General features: G+C 32.3%; 1 long non-coding RNA gene across 1 annotated transcript; it reads left to right on the forward strand.

Annotated features, from left to right (window-relative positions):
- The first annotated feature begins 3,152 nt into the window (after nt 1-3,152).
- On the forward strand, nt 3,153-10,831 carry LOC147907910 (uncharacterized). Its single transcript, XR_015546957.1, has 2 exons — nt 3,153-5,999; nt 9,910-10,831. It is a non-coding gene; the product is annotated as an uncharacterized LOC147907910 (long non-coding RNA).
- Nucleotides 10,832-15,130: the final 4,299 nt, after the last annotated feature.

Below are 15,130 nucleotides of genomic sequence, written 5' to 3' on the forward strand. Positions count from 1 at the left end.
CAGATCGTAGTGGCACTTCGGATTTAAAGTAATCAACATTTTATCTTTTGAGATATAAACATACTATTGTTTGCTATTTCGCAAATCAAATAGGGCCACAAACATTCACCGAGCATGTCTAATGAACACGTATGGGCAAGTCAATAAGTTTTTAGAAAAATATAGTAAAACACATTTTTTTTGACGATTCATCTTTATTTCTCAACATAGTCTCTTTTCAGCTTGATTCATCGATTCTCCAACTTTTTCAAGCCGTCCGAATAATATGATTTGTCCAACCCTTCAAAATAACCCTCTGTTTTGGCGATGAATTGCTCTCTAGTGGTGAATCTCTTTCCTCCATTTTTTCAGGTTTGGAAACAGGAAATAATCACAGAGGAGGCTAAATTTGGAATATGCTGGATGGGAAAGCAATTCGTAGCGGAATTCGTTGAATTTGGCTATCGGTGCCGGGCATGTGTGAACTCCGTGCATTGTCTTGATAGAAGAGCATTTTCTTCTTCGCCAAATGAGGACGTTTTTTCTTTAAAATGTTATTGAAACGGTTCAATAAGGGTGCGTAATAATCGCCATTAATCATTTGCTTCGACGGAAGGTAATCGAATTATATCGCGTGTATCCCAAAAAATTATGACCATCACCTTTCCGGCCGACTTCATGGTCTTCGCCTTCTTCGGAGCTGATTCACTCGGTGAAGTTCATTGTTGTGATTGTTCCTTCGTCTCGGGTATGAAGTAATGGATCCATGTTTCGTCTACAATAATGACGCAGAAATTCATCTGGATTACGTTGAAACATCTCCAAATATTGTTTTGAAATCGTCACATGGTCGTGCTTATGATCCACAGTGAGCAAACGCGGTACCCATCTTGCCGATAGCTTTTTCATAATTGATTGACACAATTTCCCAATTGTTCGTACAAAATTGAAATCACTATGCCATGTGATATGCTTGACCTCAACAAGCTCGCGCACTTTCATTCAACGATCAGTCAAAACAATATCGTGGACTTTATGATTTTTTCTGGCCTAGCAGCATCAATTGCAACGTCCCGAACAAGGTGCATCACATGTGGATGTATGACCACGTTTAAATTCTTTCACCCAATTATATACAGTCGCAAACGTTGGTGCAGATGAACATTATCCAACTCGGCTTTGATTTCTTTCGGTATTAAATCTTTCATATTAGATGTTTGTCATTGTACGAAACTTGTTTTTTTCATTTTGCAAAAAATACAAAGGTTATTGGTTTCAATCGTCTACAGAAATGAAACCACGCGATGAATTCCGCTCAAAATTTGACATTAATCAGCTGAAAGATGCTACTTGTCAAATAATATATCATAATTATGATATGACACTTGTGTGCCCTCTAACAGATTTTCTAAGAACTAATTGACTTGCCCTCGTATCTTTAATTCTTCTGGGAAAGTTTTAATATATAAAAGCAAGTCGCTTCATTTTCCTATATACATAATCGAAATGGTCGAATATTCTAATTTATTTCATGGATTTTGTATTCAGTGAAATGTACCAATTTTGATTTTCATTACAGGATAAAATCATACATTTTTTTACTTCGTGATGCATTTTGCATTGATTTCTAATGCGCACAGCATGAACTCCCGACATCATATTTATAACAATCATATTTATAACAATTTACGACAAAAGCAAATAGGATAACTAATGAGCGAAATACAACAAAGAGGAAGAACGCTTCTTCTTCTTTGTTTATACCAAGAAAGAGACAGTATATCAAATGGTTTGTGTAGTTATTCCCTAAAACCATATTTCCATGATATAGGCCTAGTTTACTTAGTGCATTTCATGCGGGTACTAATAAGAGTAACTTTTTCTATTAAGTTATCTTAATTTCAACGATACGTATGAACATACATACAATATGGGTATTTTATTAATTTTGATACATATTGTATCAATTCAGTATATCATTCTTTAAATACATTGCTGAAATTAAAATAATTTAAGAAAGTTACTAATTAATATACGTATTAAGTGCATAATATAAATTAAGCCTATTCCGTCGATTCTTCATATGTCATTTTATCCTTGTTGTTCACCAAATGCTAAATGAGGATAAATATTAATATTGGGTCATCTAGATGTGTTGACCATCAATACCATTTAGTGACAAAAAACCGCGGATACTTTTTAGATGACCCAATATATGGGTGCACTTGGAAAATTTCCGAACACAGTCTAATAAACATATATATAATTTTTCCATCGCAACATCGCAGTAAAAGTTGGGCAAAGTTGAACATTTGTTGTATGCGATAAGCGAATGAATCGAGCTGCGCATAGCTACACAGAAAGCAGAATTAATTGAGAAATGTATTCCTATATTTTGATTAAAGTCCGTATCATCAAAATATTCATAATCTTGTAATCTCCTAGCGACATATTAAATTATTACATATGTTAAGGTAGAGGTTGTTAAATATTTTATTATATATATATCAAGGTTACTAATAGAATTACATTTTTCAATTTAGTGAACAACAAGGATAAAATTATACATATTGGGTCATCTAAAAAGTATCCGCGGTACTTTGTCACTAGATATTAGGTGTTGGAATTAATTCGTAGCGTTTTTAATGAAAGAATGTTATTTATTTCACATGAGCATTAAAAAATACATTAATGAAAGTACTTCCCATCACTTGTAAAACGCTACGAATTAATTCCAATACCTAATATATGACTATCAACACACGTCTAGCGACAAAAACCGCGGATACTTTTTAGATGACCCAATATGTATAATTTTATCCTTATTGTTAATAGATGTATTCGAGTGAATGCATCCTGGATGTCGCGCGGATGTATTGCGTGTCGCGCATCGCGCTGGTGTGCAAGAGCCATAAGAATTACAGAAGGGTATATTAATTGCACATGAATCAGTTGCGCACAAGCCAATCACAGCGCTAAAAAAAAAAAAATTCCCTACGCAGAAGTTGCTGTGATAGGTAATTACTATAGTGTGCAAGGGAACCACTCTCTATTATTAATACATCACTACCATCGATTCCATCCGACTTCTTGAATATTTCCATGAGTGGAATGAAAATAGATAGAATGAAAATCTAAACGTTCCACTTAGACGTCCAATATAGACACTCATAAAGAATCTGAATGCTTTCTGGGTATCTGGGCACAATATACACAATATATATATTGGGAGTACAAATTAGTTCCGTTTTTTTGTGTTCAAAAATGCATTTATTTCAAAACAAAATGAATGAACAGATTAATTAAAGTATTATCCATCGCTGGCTATTACTTTTTCCCCATCTCTCAGGCAATTTTCGAATTCCATCTCGAAAAAATGACTCGTCTTTGGAGGCGATCCAATTTTGAAGAAATGAATCGATGACTTGCCAAATCTTGCGGCATCCTTCAGAACAACAAGTAATCAGAAGAAGCAATGTCGGAGAATACGGCGGGTGCGGTAAAACATTCTATATGAGCATTTCCAAATATTTTTTTATGATTTTTGCGACATGAGGCCGAGCGTTATCATAAAGAAAAATAACTTTATCATGTCTTTGCTCGTATTCCGGCCGTTTTTCTTACAATGCATGGCTCAAACGAATCAATTGTATCCGATACTAATCATAATGGAATCGTCAGGTTTCAGCAGCTCATAGTAAACAACACCCTTTTGGTCCCACCAGATACTGAGCATGATCTTCAAATCATGAATGTTCGGCTTTGGTGTTGATGTTGAGGTCGATGGTAACGATTGACCGGGCTTAGCGTACTATTTTTTCTTTTTGGGGTAGTCGGGGAATATCCACTTCTCATCTCCAGTCACAATCCGATGCAAAAAACCTTTTCTTTGTTGTCTTTGTATCAGCTGTTCGCAAGTGAAAAATCGCTTTTCAACGTTTTTCGGTTTCAGTTCATAAGACACCCAATTTCCTTGTTTTTGAATTATTCCCATGGCTCTCAATCGTGCAGAAATGGCTTGTTGAGTTATTCCCAATGATTCTGCAAGCTCCTCTTGCGTTTGGCTCTAATCTTCTTCGAGTAATGCCTCTAATTCTTTGTCTTCAAATTTATTTGGCTGTCCAGAGCAAGGCTTGTCTTCAACGCTGAAATCTCCATCCTTGAAATGTCAAAACCATTCCCTACATGATTTATCAGTTGGAGCAGTGTCATCATAAACTTCAACAAGCATTCGATGGGCTTCAGCTGCACTTTTCTTCCAATTAAAACAGAAAATTAGAACCTCCCGCAAATGCTGCTTAGTTAACACAAAATTCGACATTTCAAACACAGTAAAAATCAAGTATGATTGAATCAAGTATTTTTTTATGAAATTCAAAGCGATATAAACTGAATATTATTAGCAGATATAATCTCTCAATCTAACCTCTCTAAAAACGCCAAAATCAGCTGTCACTATGAACCATTCACAACAGCCGGAGCCATTTCTTTTGGAAAACGGACTGAATTAATTTATACTCCCAATATATATACTCAAAGAACAGTGAGAACAATGGAAGGCTCGCCACCCTGTTCATCCGCACCATCTAACATTCATCCTATTAATTGTTTGGTCAGCCATGCTCGTGCGTGCATGCGAATGGTGTATATATGGGCGAACGCGTGTTCAGTTATGTTGGATTGAATTGTGGGGTACACAGCTCAATTGACGACTCTGATTCTCAAGCCCACGCTCGTTATATGACGTGAGATATAAATCGACCATTTTTCTTGTAACAAGTAACAATGAATTTTATTCCTGGAGCACGTGTGAATATAACCATAATATAGGACGCCATATCCTATCTATCTTTTTCTCTGGCGCTACTTATAGGTAACTCGTTACCTACTAAATCCTTAGGCTTTTTCCGCTCGCTGCACTAGTGGAGTATTGAGAATACATAATTATCTACAAAGTACGTATAGCTTGTGCCATCCGATATTTCCTCTGTTAACTATCATGATGCATTATAGAATATTATGCTTAAAATCGGAGTCATATTTATGAATGAATTATAGCATTGTTCGCTTTGCCTCTTGAGAGCTACTCTCTGAATGAAGTACCTAACGTACTTGAGTGCAATCCATTTCACGCTGTAAATGCTTTGAAGTAGTCCTATATAGAGAGAGAACCGATATTGGAATCCAGTTTTGGATTGATAGTCTGATATGTATTCTGATTGGATATCCTCTCTTAAATGAAGCAGCCATAGTGTGCATTTGTTTATGCAGCGGTTAGCGCAAAAGTATTACTTTATCCTTATTGTTCATCGAGTGTTAAACAAAGATTAAATGATACTCATTGCGCTAATCGCTGCATAAATGAATGCACACATATTGTAACCGCAGCTGATTACATTACAGCTGACACATGTGGCCGCCGAGCTGTTCGCTTTATTTTTCTACGCTTCTTATGTCAGATTCGTTTAAATTAATTAATGATGCACGTTTAAATGAAATTAACTTCAGGTCAATACTGCTGCATTGGAGACAGAATTAAAGATTGAAATATGTTTATGTTTACGATTCTGGAACGGTCGGAATATGGTAGGAATCTGATCTGATGATGAGGGTTCGATGTCGGGGGTTCTCTCTCTCTATATATAGGACTCTACTTCAAAGCATTCTTTAATTAATGAATTCGTAAAATTCTTTCTTCTAATTGATCAAGGAAGCATTAAAATGATTTAATGCAAATGATTGCAGCATTAAATGGATCACATCGAAGTACGCTGGGTTCATGCTTGGTGTAAGAGAGGTAACTGTAGCGAATTCGGGAAATTGCACTAGTGTGCACTGAATATGAACTTTTTCTACGTTTCCGATAATGCAGTTTAGTATAGCACCAAAATGGTTCTTTACTCGCACTGTGTTAAGGCAGCATCAGAACCAAGTCAGTGCCGAATTCGCTATTAGAAATGTCAGTATAACATTTCTTGAACTCGTTCAGTTCATTTCGAATATAAATTCAGCATTGCTAGGTTAGTTTTCATTTGCCGAATATAATAATATAAACGCATTAATATAGCGCTCGATCCGAATGTACGGCACCGAATAAATTCTCATTCAATGCGTCTAGTGCGGTCTATTGAATTCGCTATAAGGGTACTATCTCATAACAATCGGAATTTCGGAAAAGTAATAGAGTGGGGATCAATCAATCAGAAGACGGCAGTGCCTCGGCACGTTAGGGATGTATAAAATTGTGTGCTCTCTTGTCGGTCCGAAGTCCGAAATTTTTATGGTTGTGTTCCCCATGAACTAATATTTCCGAAATTGTGAAAAATCGGAAAATTTATTTTAAATATTTTATTTAAAAAAATACTATATAGTAAAAGAATTACTATATAGTAAAAGAATCCGTAAGAAAATAAAATATCCATATATTTTTTATTATAACAGAAGATAATGAATGAACCTTTTAAATTAAAAGAGGTTAGAATAACAGTCTATTTTCCGAAAAAGTCACTCCATGGGGAATGAGTCCATCAAAATGTTGGAGCTACACGTAGTGTAGCTTGTAACGTGCCATAGATATTGCCATGTCTTCTGATTAGTCGATCTTCAGTCTGTTACTTTTCCGAGATTCTGTTTTTCGAAATTCTAACTGTCATGAGACAGTTAGATCCTAAGTCAGTGCAGTTTAGTATAGCACTAAAATGGTTCTACACTCGCGCAGTGTCAGATTAGTACTAGAACCGAGTCAGTGCATGCCGAATTTACAATGTATCTGAACGCAATCCAAATGGAAAGCAACCTGTTAATTTGCTATTGTTGTAAGAAACATGTCTCTACGTGTAGAATCAGCATTAAAGTTGATGACTATTGAAATCCATAATATGGATAGTGGGGTATACGAATAGAGATAGTATTATGTTCTGTGATAGACAGTAGTGCTTATGGCTACGTAATATCTCGATTTACGAGGCAGAGCTTGATGCAACACTTTTTTCTGTCAGATTTTTTTGCTTCATGTAAAAACGCATCGAATGTATAATTTCATCGATTTTTGAGGTAATCGGGGGCTAGATTGCCTTTACCGAATTTTTAATGTTTTATAGTTAAATGAAATTTGTTGATTATATATTCTCACATCGTGCTATAAAAATATTTTTATAGCAAAAGAACAAACGTAGACATCTATCCGAAATTTAAAAATTATTCGTTTTGTGATATAAATTGCGGCTTCATATTTATAGATACCGCTATCAATTCCAAAATACTACCTGTCATAAAACAATTGTCCATATTTACATTGTACAAACATTGAACAGTTATGAAACTATGGCAAAATCAATGGAAAATTTAAAATAAAAAGAGAAGTTGGAAGAATCCCACAATGACATATGAAGAAAATAAGCGTGACCTTTACAAATATGAAAAAGTGCAAATTACGATATATAAACTTTGAAGACGTAAACGATTTAGAATGTCCTATATGCACAGAGAACATTACCATAGAATATTTTGAGGAATATATACGGACATATATTTTGTCTCAAATGTATGTTAAGATTGTTACATGATAATATTAATATACAAAAAATAACAGTACAATGTCTCATGTGTAAGTCAAAAACACAATATAAAAAAATTGATGTAATTTTTATGGGAAAAATATATTTTTTTACTTTTGATTAAAAAAAACAGTTCATTTTGTTTATAATTTTTGTTTTCTTTTCTTCTTACCTTTCATATTTTTTTCTTTCTTAAATTTTTAATAGTTTATCAGACTAGTTTATCAGACTTCTAATTGAGATAATGCAATACATACACATACATAATTCTACTTAGGTCCTTTCTCCTAAGATTAATGTGCAAATAATAAGAATATTGGTTATACGAATGTCTTTTATTGGTGAAAATAATATGGTTTTTGGAAGAAAAGACCTAAGTCGAATTAAGATCTTTATCAAGACCTCTATTCTTGAAAAAAAACATATACAAAAATATCTGGAGAAATAATATAGTATATGTGATATATACTATAGCATTTCCCTAGATTTTCGTATATGTTTCTTTTCAAGAATAGATGCCCATATACTGAACGAAAATGATATGATAATTATGTCTTCTAGCATATCATTTATGTTAAAAAAAAATCTCACAAAAATTAGTCAGATGATTACTGAATGTGGACGTTTTCCAGCAAGGATAGTGTAAAACTGATATCAGACTATGCATTGAAGAATGAGATTGAAAATTGAAAGATTGAAGTTTGTCAAATCAAAACAAAAAGAGTTAAAATTTCTTTGCCCTCATTAGTGACATTTCAATCTTTAATCTTCAATCTTAATCTTGAACTAATATATATATTATTCAAATGAATGAATTAACTTCAGAAATAATAATTACGTGTCGATATGGTTATCGACATTAACGCAATTAATCTGAAATGTAATAATCCCCCCAAAATTCCCCAAATTAATCTTAAAAAACTAATAAACTTATTGCGAAAAAATATTGCCTCGGCCGGGAGTCGAATCCGGATCTCTTGCATTCCGTGCGAGCGTCCTGAGCCTTTAGACTAAAATTATTGCTAAGGTCTCGGTAGTCTCGGCCGATAATTAATTGCGTTAATGTCGACAACCATATCGACACGTAATTATTATTTCTGAAATTAATTCATTCGTTTTAATAATATATATATTAGTTCAACATCTTAATACTTAGACCGTAGTGGCGCTTCGGATTGTAATGTTACTTAGTGAATAAAAGTTTTATTTAATTAAACTTAAAAAACGCATAAAATTTTCAATCTATTTTCTCAATTATACTGGGTATTCAAATTACTGTTTCAGCTTTAATATTGATATTAAATACTTGATACATACTTTACAGGTAGAATAAACGAATGATATCTATGGCAGTGACTTAGTTACATCGTGCACTTGATACGCGTATTTTCTACTAAATTATATTATATAAATTCATCAATGTATTTAAAGAATGCTGTACTGAGTTGCTGTACAATATGCATCAAAATGATTAATTAAATACTCATATCATGTGAATGTTTACACATATCGCCGAAATTAAGATAACTCAATAAAAAATTATTAGTTAGTACCGAATATCAAGTGCACTATGTAAATTAGTCCAGTAACTGCATAAACGAATGCACCCATCATGTAACGTGTTTTCCGCGTTTTTTGCGACAGTTGTATGACCATTTTACATAAAGTTAGTTTATTCATTCAATGCTGTTACGAAGAATATTAATATTGTACTTGTGTTAACGCTGAGACACTGCGGAGTTTCCAAATTTTTTTTCGCTGTTGATGTAATTTTGTGCATGTGTTATATTCATGTCGTTTCTCTTTGCTGATATATCGTATAATTTCTTCAAGCTTATGTCGTATAATTGTTAAGCTTATGTCGTTCAATGATTTTTCATGTAATGAAAAATTCTTTTTATAATTATGTACAATAGCCCTGCTTATGTCGAATTTTTAAAGTGCCAGATGTACAAAAATTTTCATTATTTCGTCACTTTAATCAATCAATATTGTTCTTTCGACAATTGCAATCAATGTAAGTACAATAAAAATATGTTTTTTATTGAATATTTACGTATAATTACAATATTAAATTGCATCATTCATGTAAGATTCCTCAAATTGGGTATTTTTATTAAAAAAATTAGATCTGAAAATTTGATTCTTTATATACGAAATTTTTAATTAATCTGTGATAACATTTCTGCAAACGTAGGTGAATAGAAATAATATCAATGCATTTTTATACTTATTACTAAATATATTTGGTATTTTTTTTACAAGTTCTATTTTTATGCAAAAATACATTATGTAACTCTGTAAAAAATATTTATACATATATTTATATGTAAAATATGTCCATATATGTTTATACATTCTTTTTCATTTACAGATACAAGTTATTCCTGAAGGATGGAAGGAGACATATATTTATGTATATGATGAATTATGTATACCATGCAGATTATTGTTATGATATAATAATATTTTTCGATGTGACATACGTCAAACGATGAAATATCGAGATGCAATCATATTTCAGCATGATAATAGTGTGCATGTTTTACAAGAACATAATCATCCAAGATTACTATTTGTTAAAGAATAAATTAAAATGAAAGAAGAAATGCTAAAACTTTCTCGCCGGACTTCTACTGGATTAAAAGAAATCTTTAATACAATTTCCAGAAAGTAAAATTATTTTATATAACATAACTCGAAAAATACTTAATGAAAACATATTTTATTAATGTTTTGTGATTAGTAAATAGATTTTTTAAACTCTATAACTTTTGTTTGAAATTTTTCTCATGAATGCTATTGTAAGTTTCCCAAATATTAAGCGGTTTCCACACTTTTGACAGATTTTATGGTATACAATACATGTGATATATTAATTTTATGAGGATGTCCTATTTTAATTTCCCCAGGCAAATATCTCGAAAAATATGGAAAATATAGAAAAATATTTTAGATAAAAGTTGCATGATTGGAAGGGGTCACATGATTAAAATATAGATTTGATTTTTTCAAGACCAGGTCAAAATGATAGATGTTTTGTCAAATCAAACCTCCATTTTTAATTTTTAATATTCTTGTACCGCGAGAGCTTTTCAAAAGGCTACAATTAAATATTTTTTCAGTAAGTACTTTCCGAGTGAATTTTCGTATGAGTACCTTATGAAATTTAAAACATTTACAATTATATTGTTTGCACCAACATTATCCTAAGTATCCTATCGACGATTAAAACTTCTTGAGTGTTGTTCAGGATTATGGATAAGATTTATTAAGATCAAGGCCATTGAAGGTTATTTTTCTTATTTTCATTTTTACGTAAAAATGAATTTTTAATAAAGAAAATGAAAATAAGAAGAACAATCCATATCAGACTGTGGCTTGATAATTACGATTAATCGGACTTAGATTTATTTCAATCATTTACAACACATCAAGTCCATTATCATAGGCTGAAACAGAATTAAACTACAAATCAATCGTAACTCAATCCTAAATCTGAGGGCTTAAGGCGTTTTATATTTATTGTATTTCGAGATTTAACGAATTAAATAAATAAATTTGTTCAAATCGTTTGTGCAATACATTTATAATTTATACATTAATGTATACTTCTCTTTATTTTTAAGTTTAACCAACTTTTATAATATATTGTACTTTTAATGATTGTTTCAGTAGCTTTATAAAAGTAAGATTTCACTACTTCTGCAATTATACAGATGGTAATTTCCATTTTAATCAATTCAATCAATTTTCCAAAATATTAAATATAGATGATATAAAATGGCATTTCAAATAAGAATAAAAACGTGTTTCTTTTACATTTTTTTCTGTAGAAGTTTTTTTCTCATCTTCTTTAACCTCTTTTTTTTTTAATTTTCTTTAGTTGAAATCATTTAATATTTCTATTACAATTTCTTCGTTTCATGTAGAAAAGACATGGCGCCTTGAAAATAGTTGCCGCATTTGATTTCACATTTAAATATGTACGGAATACGGTCAGATTTGAGAATACGGCCGGCTTCTTGTGTCACGTTTAACACGTCGACTAGACCTTCATGATCGTAATAGCTTCTGTAAACACTTCTCAAATAACACTTATCGGATATAGAGATTTGGACACAACATGAGGCAATCCGCTTTCTGGGACGCTATCTTTCGTCCATCTATCGTGGATAATTCAATTTATCGGCTTGCTAAACGCTAATCTTATGAAACAAACTCGACAGACTGGTCGTCTCGTAAGACTAACGTCTAGCAGGCCAATAAGTTGAATTATCCACGATAAGTGGACGAGAGATACGGGCCCCAGAAAGCGAATTGCTTCCCGTGGCGTCCGAACCTCTGAGAAAAGTGTTATATACTTGGAGAGAGATTGCGTTCACAAAAGCTATCGTGGTTAAGAAAGCCTCGACGACGTTAGAACGTATTGAACGTGATATGAGAAGATTGTATTCGCAGCGATCTCACTGTCGATCCGTGGCACCGATCGCAGCCTAACGCCAATTTGCGCAATTCGCACTGTTTCTTGTGTGTGCCATGGAGAACATATACAATAACAGTTGAGATAAATTTCTTTTGATTTTTCATGTGTCACTTAACATTTCTAAACATTTCTATTGCAGCTTCATCATATATTACATGCAATAAACGGTTACTTCGAAAAACGTTTTCGGATTTGTCTCGAAATTTGATTAAATAGGAAATACGATCCGGATAACATTTTTATTAAATTAAAAACATTTTTATTAAATCTTTTTTATGTTTGACCCTTATTTATCTATTTTATCTGAATAAATAGAAATTTTCTAATAAAATTGATCTTCCGTTGAAAATGCTTTTTAAAGTATGTTAAAAAAATTTCGACCAATAATAATAATGATTTAATAATAATAATATTGATCTAATGGACCTATGATACTCCAACAAAAAACAGCGACATATAGGGCTCTATTCCTGAAAAATATCGCATATGAAAAATTAGAGAAATATTATAGTATATATAGGGATTCGCATTACATATCCGTAGTTTTCCATAACTTATCAAGCTACGACGCGCATCGTCATCAAAGAAATTGTCACCGCATACGAAGGACGTGTTGATCTTTTACCGATAAAGAAAAATATATCTCGTTTATAAAACATGTCGATAGTATCAAAATTGATAAAAAAATTGTGTAAAATTACATATAGATTTATAGATTTATAGGTTTATAGATTTATATAGATTTCTCGCTTCTAGTTTTAGACAAATTAGCGTCTTTTCTCAGTAGGCAACTTACAAATACTGCAACACGAATTTTCCAATTTATTAGAAGAAAATTTTAATCTTTTGACACGAAAGAACGTATGAGCACATTGACTGTGTCGAAAAATTGGTTGAGCTGTTTACTGCCTTGCCAATCGTTTTACAGTTCATTGACAGACGACACTGTATCTGAGAATGCTTACGCGTATTCTGTCAACGTGTGGCAGCGATTATCCATCCGGATACTTGATGAATATGGCGACTTATATTTGAAAACGAACGTATTGTTGTTGACGTTGTTGATTCTCTGAAAATTTTCGCAACAGTTGCGTCGCGAGTTATGGGCTCGATTCCACATATTATTATCTTACCGGCTTCAGGTGAGACGCCATGTTAAAGTACATGGGTGTAAGATTTGAACTGCTCACAGACATTGGTCATGTTTGTCGAACACAGTATATGCGGTGGTATGAGTCAGTATTCAAACAGGTACGCGCGAGCCAACAACAAATATATGTTGTATGATCCATCGAAACCGTCATCATACCATGGGAAAGATTCAGAAAGAACGAAAATGGCAGCTACATGAATTGACCGAAAATGCCATTACCAACCGTTTAAACATCAATTTCTTTGCTTGCAAAGCATAACAAGAAGAGTTTCTTGTGGCGTATCGTGACCGGCGATGAAAAATGGATCTTTTTCAACAACTCAAAACGCAAAAAATCATGGGTTGGTCAACCATCAACATCGACTCCAAAGCGAAATATCCACAGTCACAAAGCAATGCTCTGTATTTGGTGGGATATGGAAGATGTCATGTATTATGAGCTGCTTAAACCGAACGAAAATCACCGCCGAGCGTTATCAACCATTGGAACGTTTGAATGATAATTTGATGCAAAAACGACCATCAATTGCATCAAATCGTCGAAAGGTGATTTTACTCCATAACGCTCGGCCGCATGTTGCTATAGCCATGAAACAAACACTGATAAATCTCGAATGGTAGGTTCTCCCGCACCCAGCGTATTCTCCGGACTTAGCACCAAGCAATTATCATCTGTTCCGATCGATGCAACATGATCTGGAAGATACACATAATTATAGCGAAGTCGAAAATTGGATTGCTGAATGGATTGACTCAAAAGACAGACTATTCTTTCGTCGTGGAATTCAATTTCTGCCTGAAAAGTGACAAAAAGTCATAACTTCCAAAGGAAAATACTTTGATTGAGGTATTCATATATTTTATTATTGAAATAAGTGCTCAAGTACAAAAAAAAACAGCGGCTTTTAATGTAAACCCCTAATATTTTAAACATAGTAGTAGCACATGACTACAAGATACATAAAATCTTATTAAGTTACCAAATCATAAATTAATAATGAAAGTAGACACGATAGAATTCGACATATTTAATGTTTGATAGATTACTTGAATAGAAACGTGCTATAATCTTAGCGTTAGCAACTTTAAAATATAATTTTGAATTATTAACTGATCTAGAATAAAATGTTCTTCAATTGTAGTCATTTTGCGGATATTTTTTATGTTACGGAAGAAGTTATTAGCGAGAAGAATGTAAACTTATAAGAATGTAAAATAATATTAAAAATTAAATATTCTTTTACATGGATTTATTAATGATATTAGTTTAGAACATTTTAGAATATTTTGAGACAAAAATTGATACATTATATAACATATTATCTGAATGACATTGAGACTAATAATTCTTACGCGATAGCAACATTACTAGACTCTCGCTTTAAAACCTTAGCTTTCTTTACCAGCGAATGTATTTCCCATGCACATATTAAATATTAATTGAAGAAGCAAATAAGTACATATCTAATGATATTCCATCCATGAATAGATATGATATCACACAAAGCATTAATAATTCAGTCAGAAGATATTTCACTTTGGTCATCTTTTGATATCAAAATTATAACTATAAATACAAATATGTCTTCATCTGCTGTCATTATAGAACTGCAAAATTATTAAAATTGAATTATGCACATCATACAACCGATTCTTTGTTATTTTGATTTATAAACACAGTTCAATTTTCTATTCTAAAATGCGCACGTGATTATCTATGTATTATGGCTACATATTTCAGCCGAAAGAGTATTTTCGAAAGCAGGAAATGTTATGAATATAAAGTGAAATAGACTAAAATTTGTAAATCAAATATTATTTCTAAACGGTTGCAAATATTAGATAATTAATATTATATTATTTACATTTATATATTTATACTTACATATTTCATTATGATACATTATATATATTTATTATATGCTTGTTATACCATACATATTAATTTATTATATT

The sequence above is a fragment of the Acromyrmex echinatior genome, chromosome 12 (genome assembly GCF_024713525.1).
Source record: "Acromyrmex echinatior isolate Ae372 chromosome 12, ASM2471352v2, whole genome shotgun sequence".
Taxonomy (NCBI): domain Eukaryota; kingdom Metazoa; phylum Arthropoda; class Insecta; order Hymenoptera; family Formicidae; genus Acromyrmex; species Acromyrmex echinatior.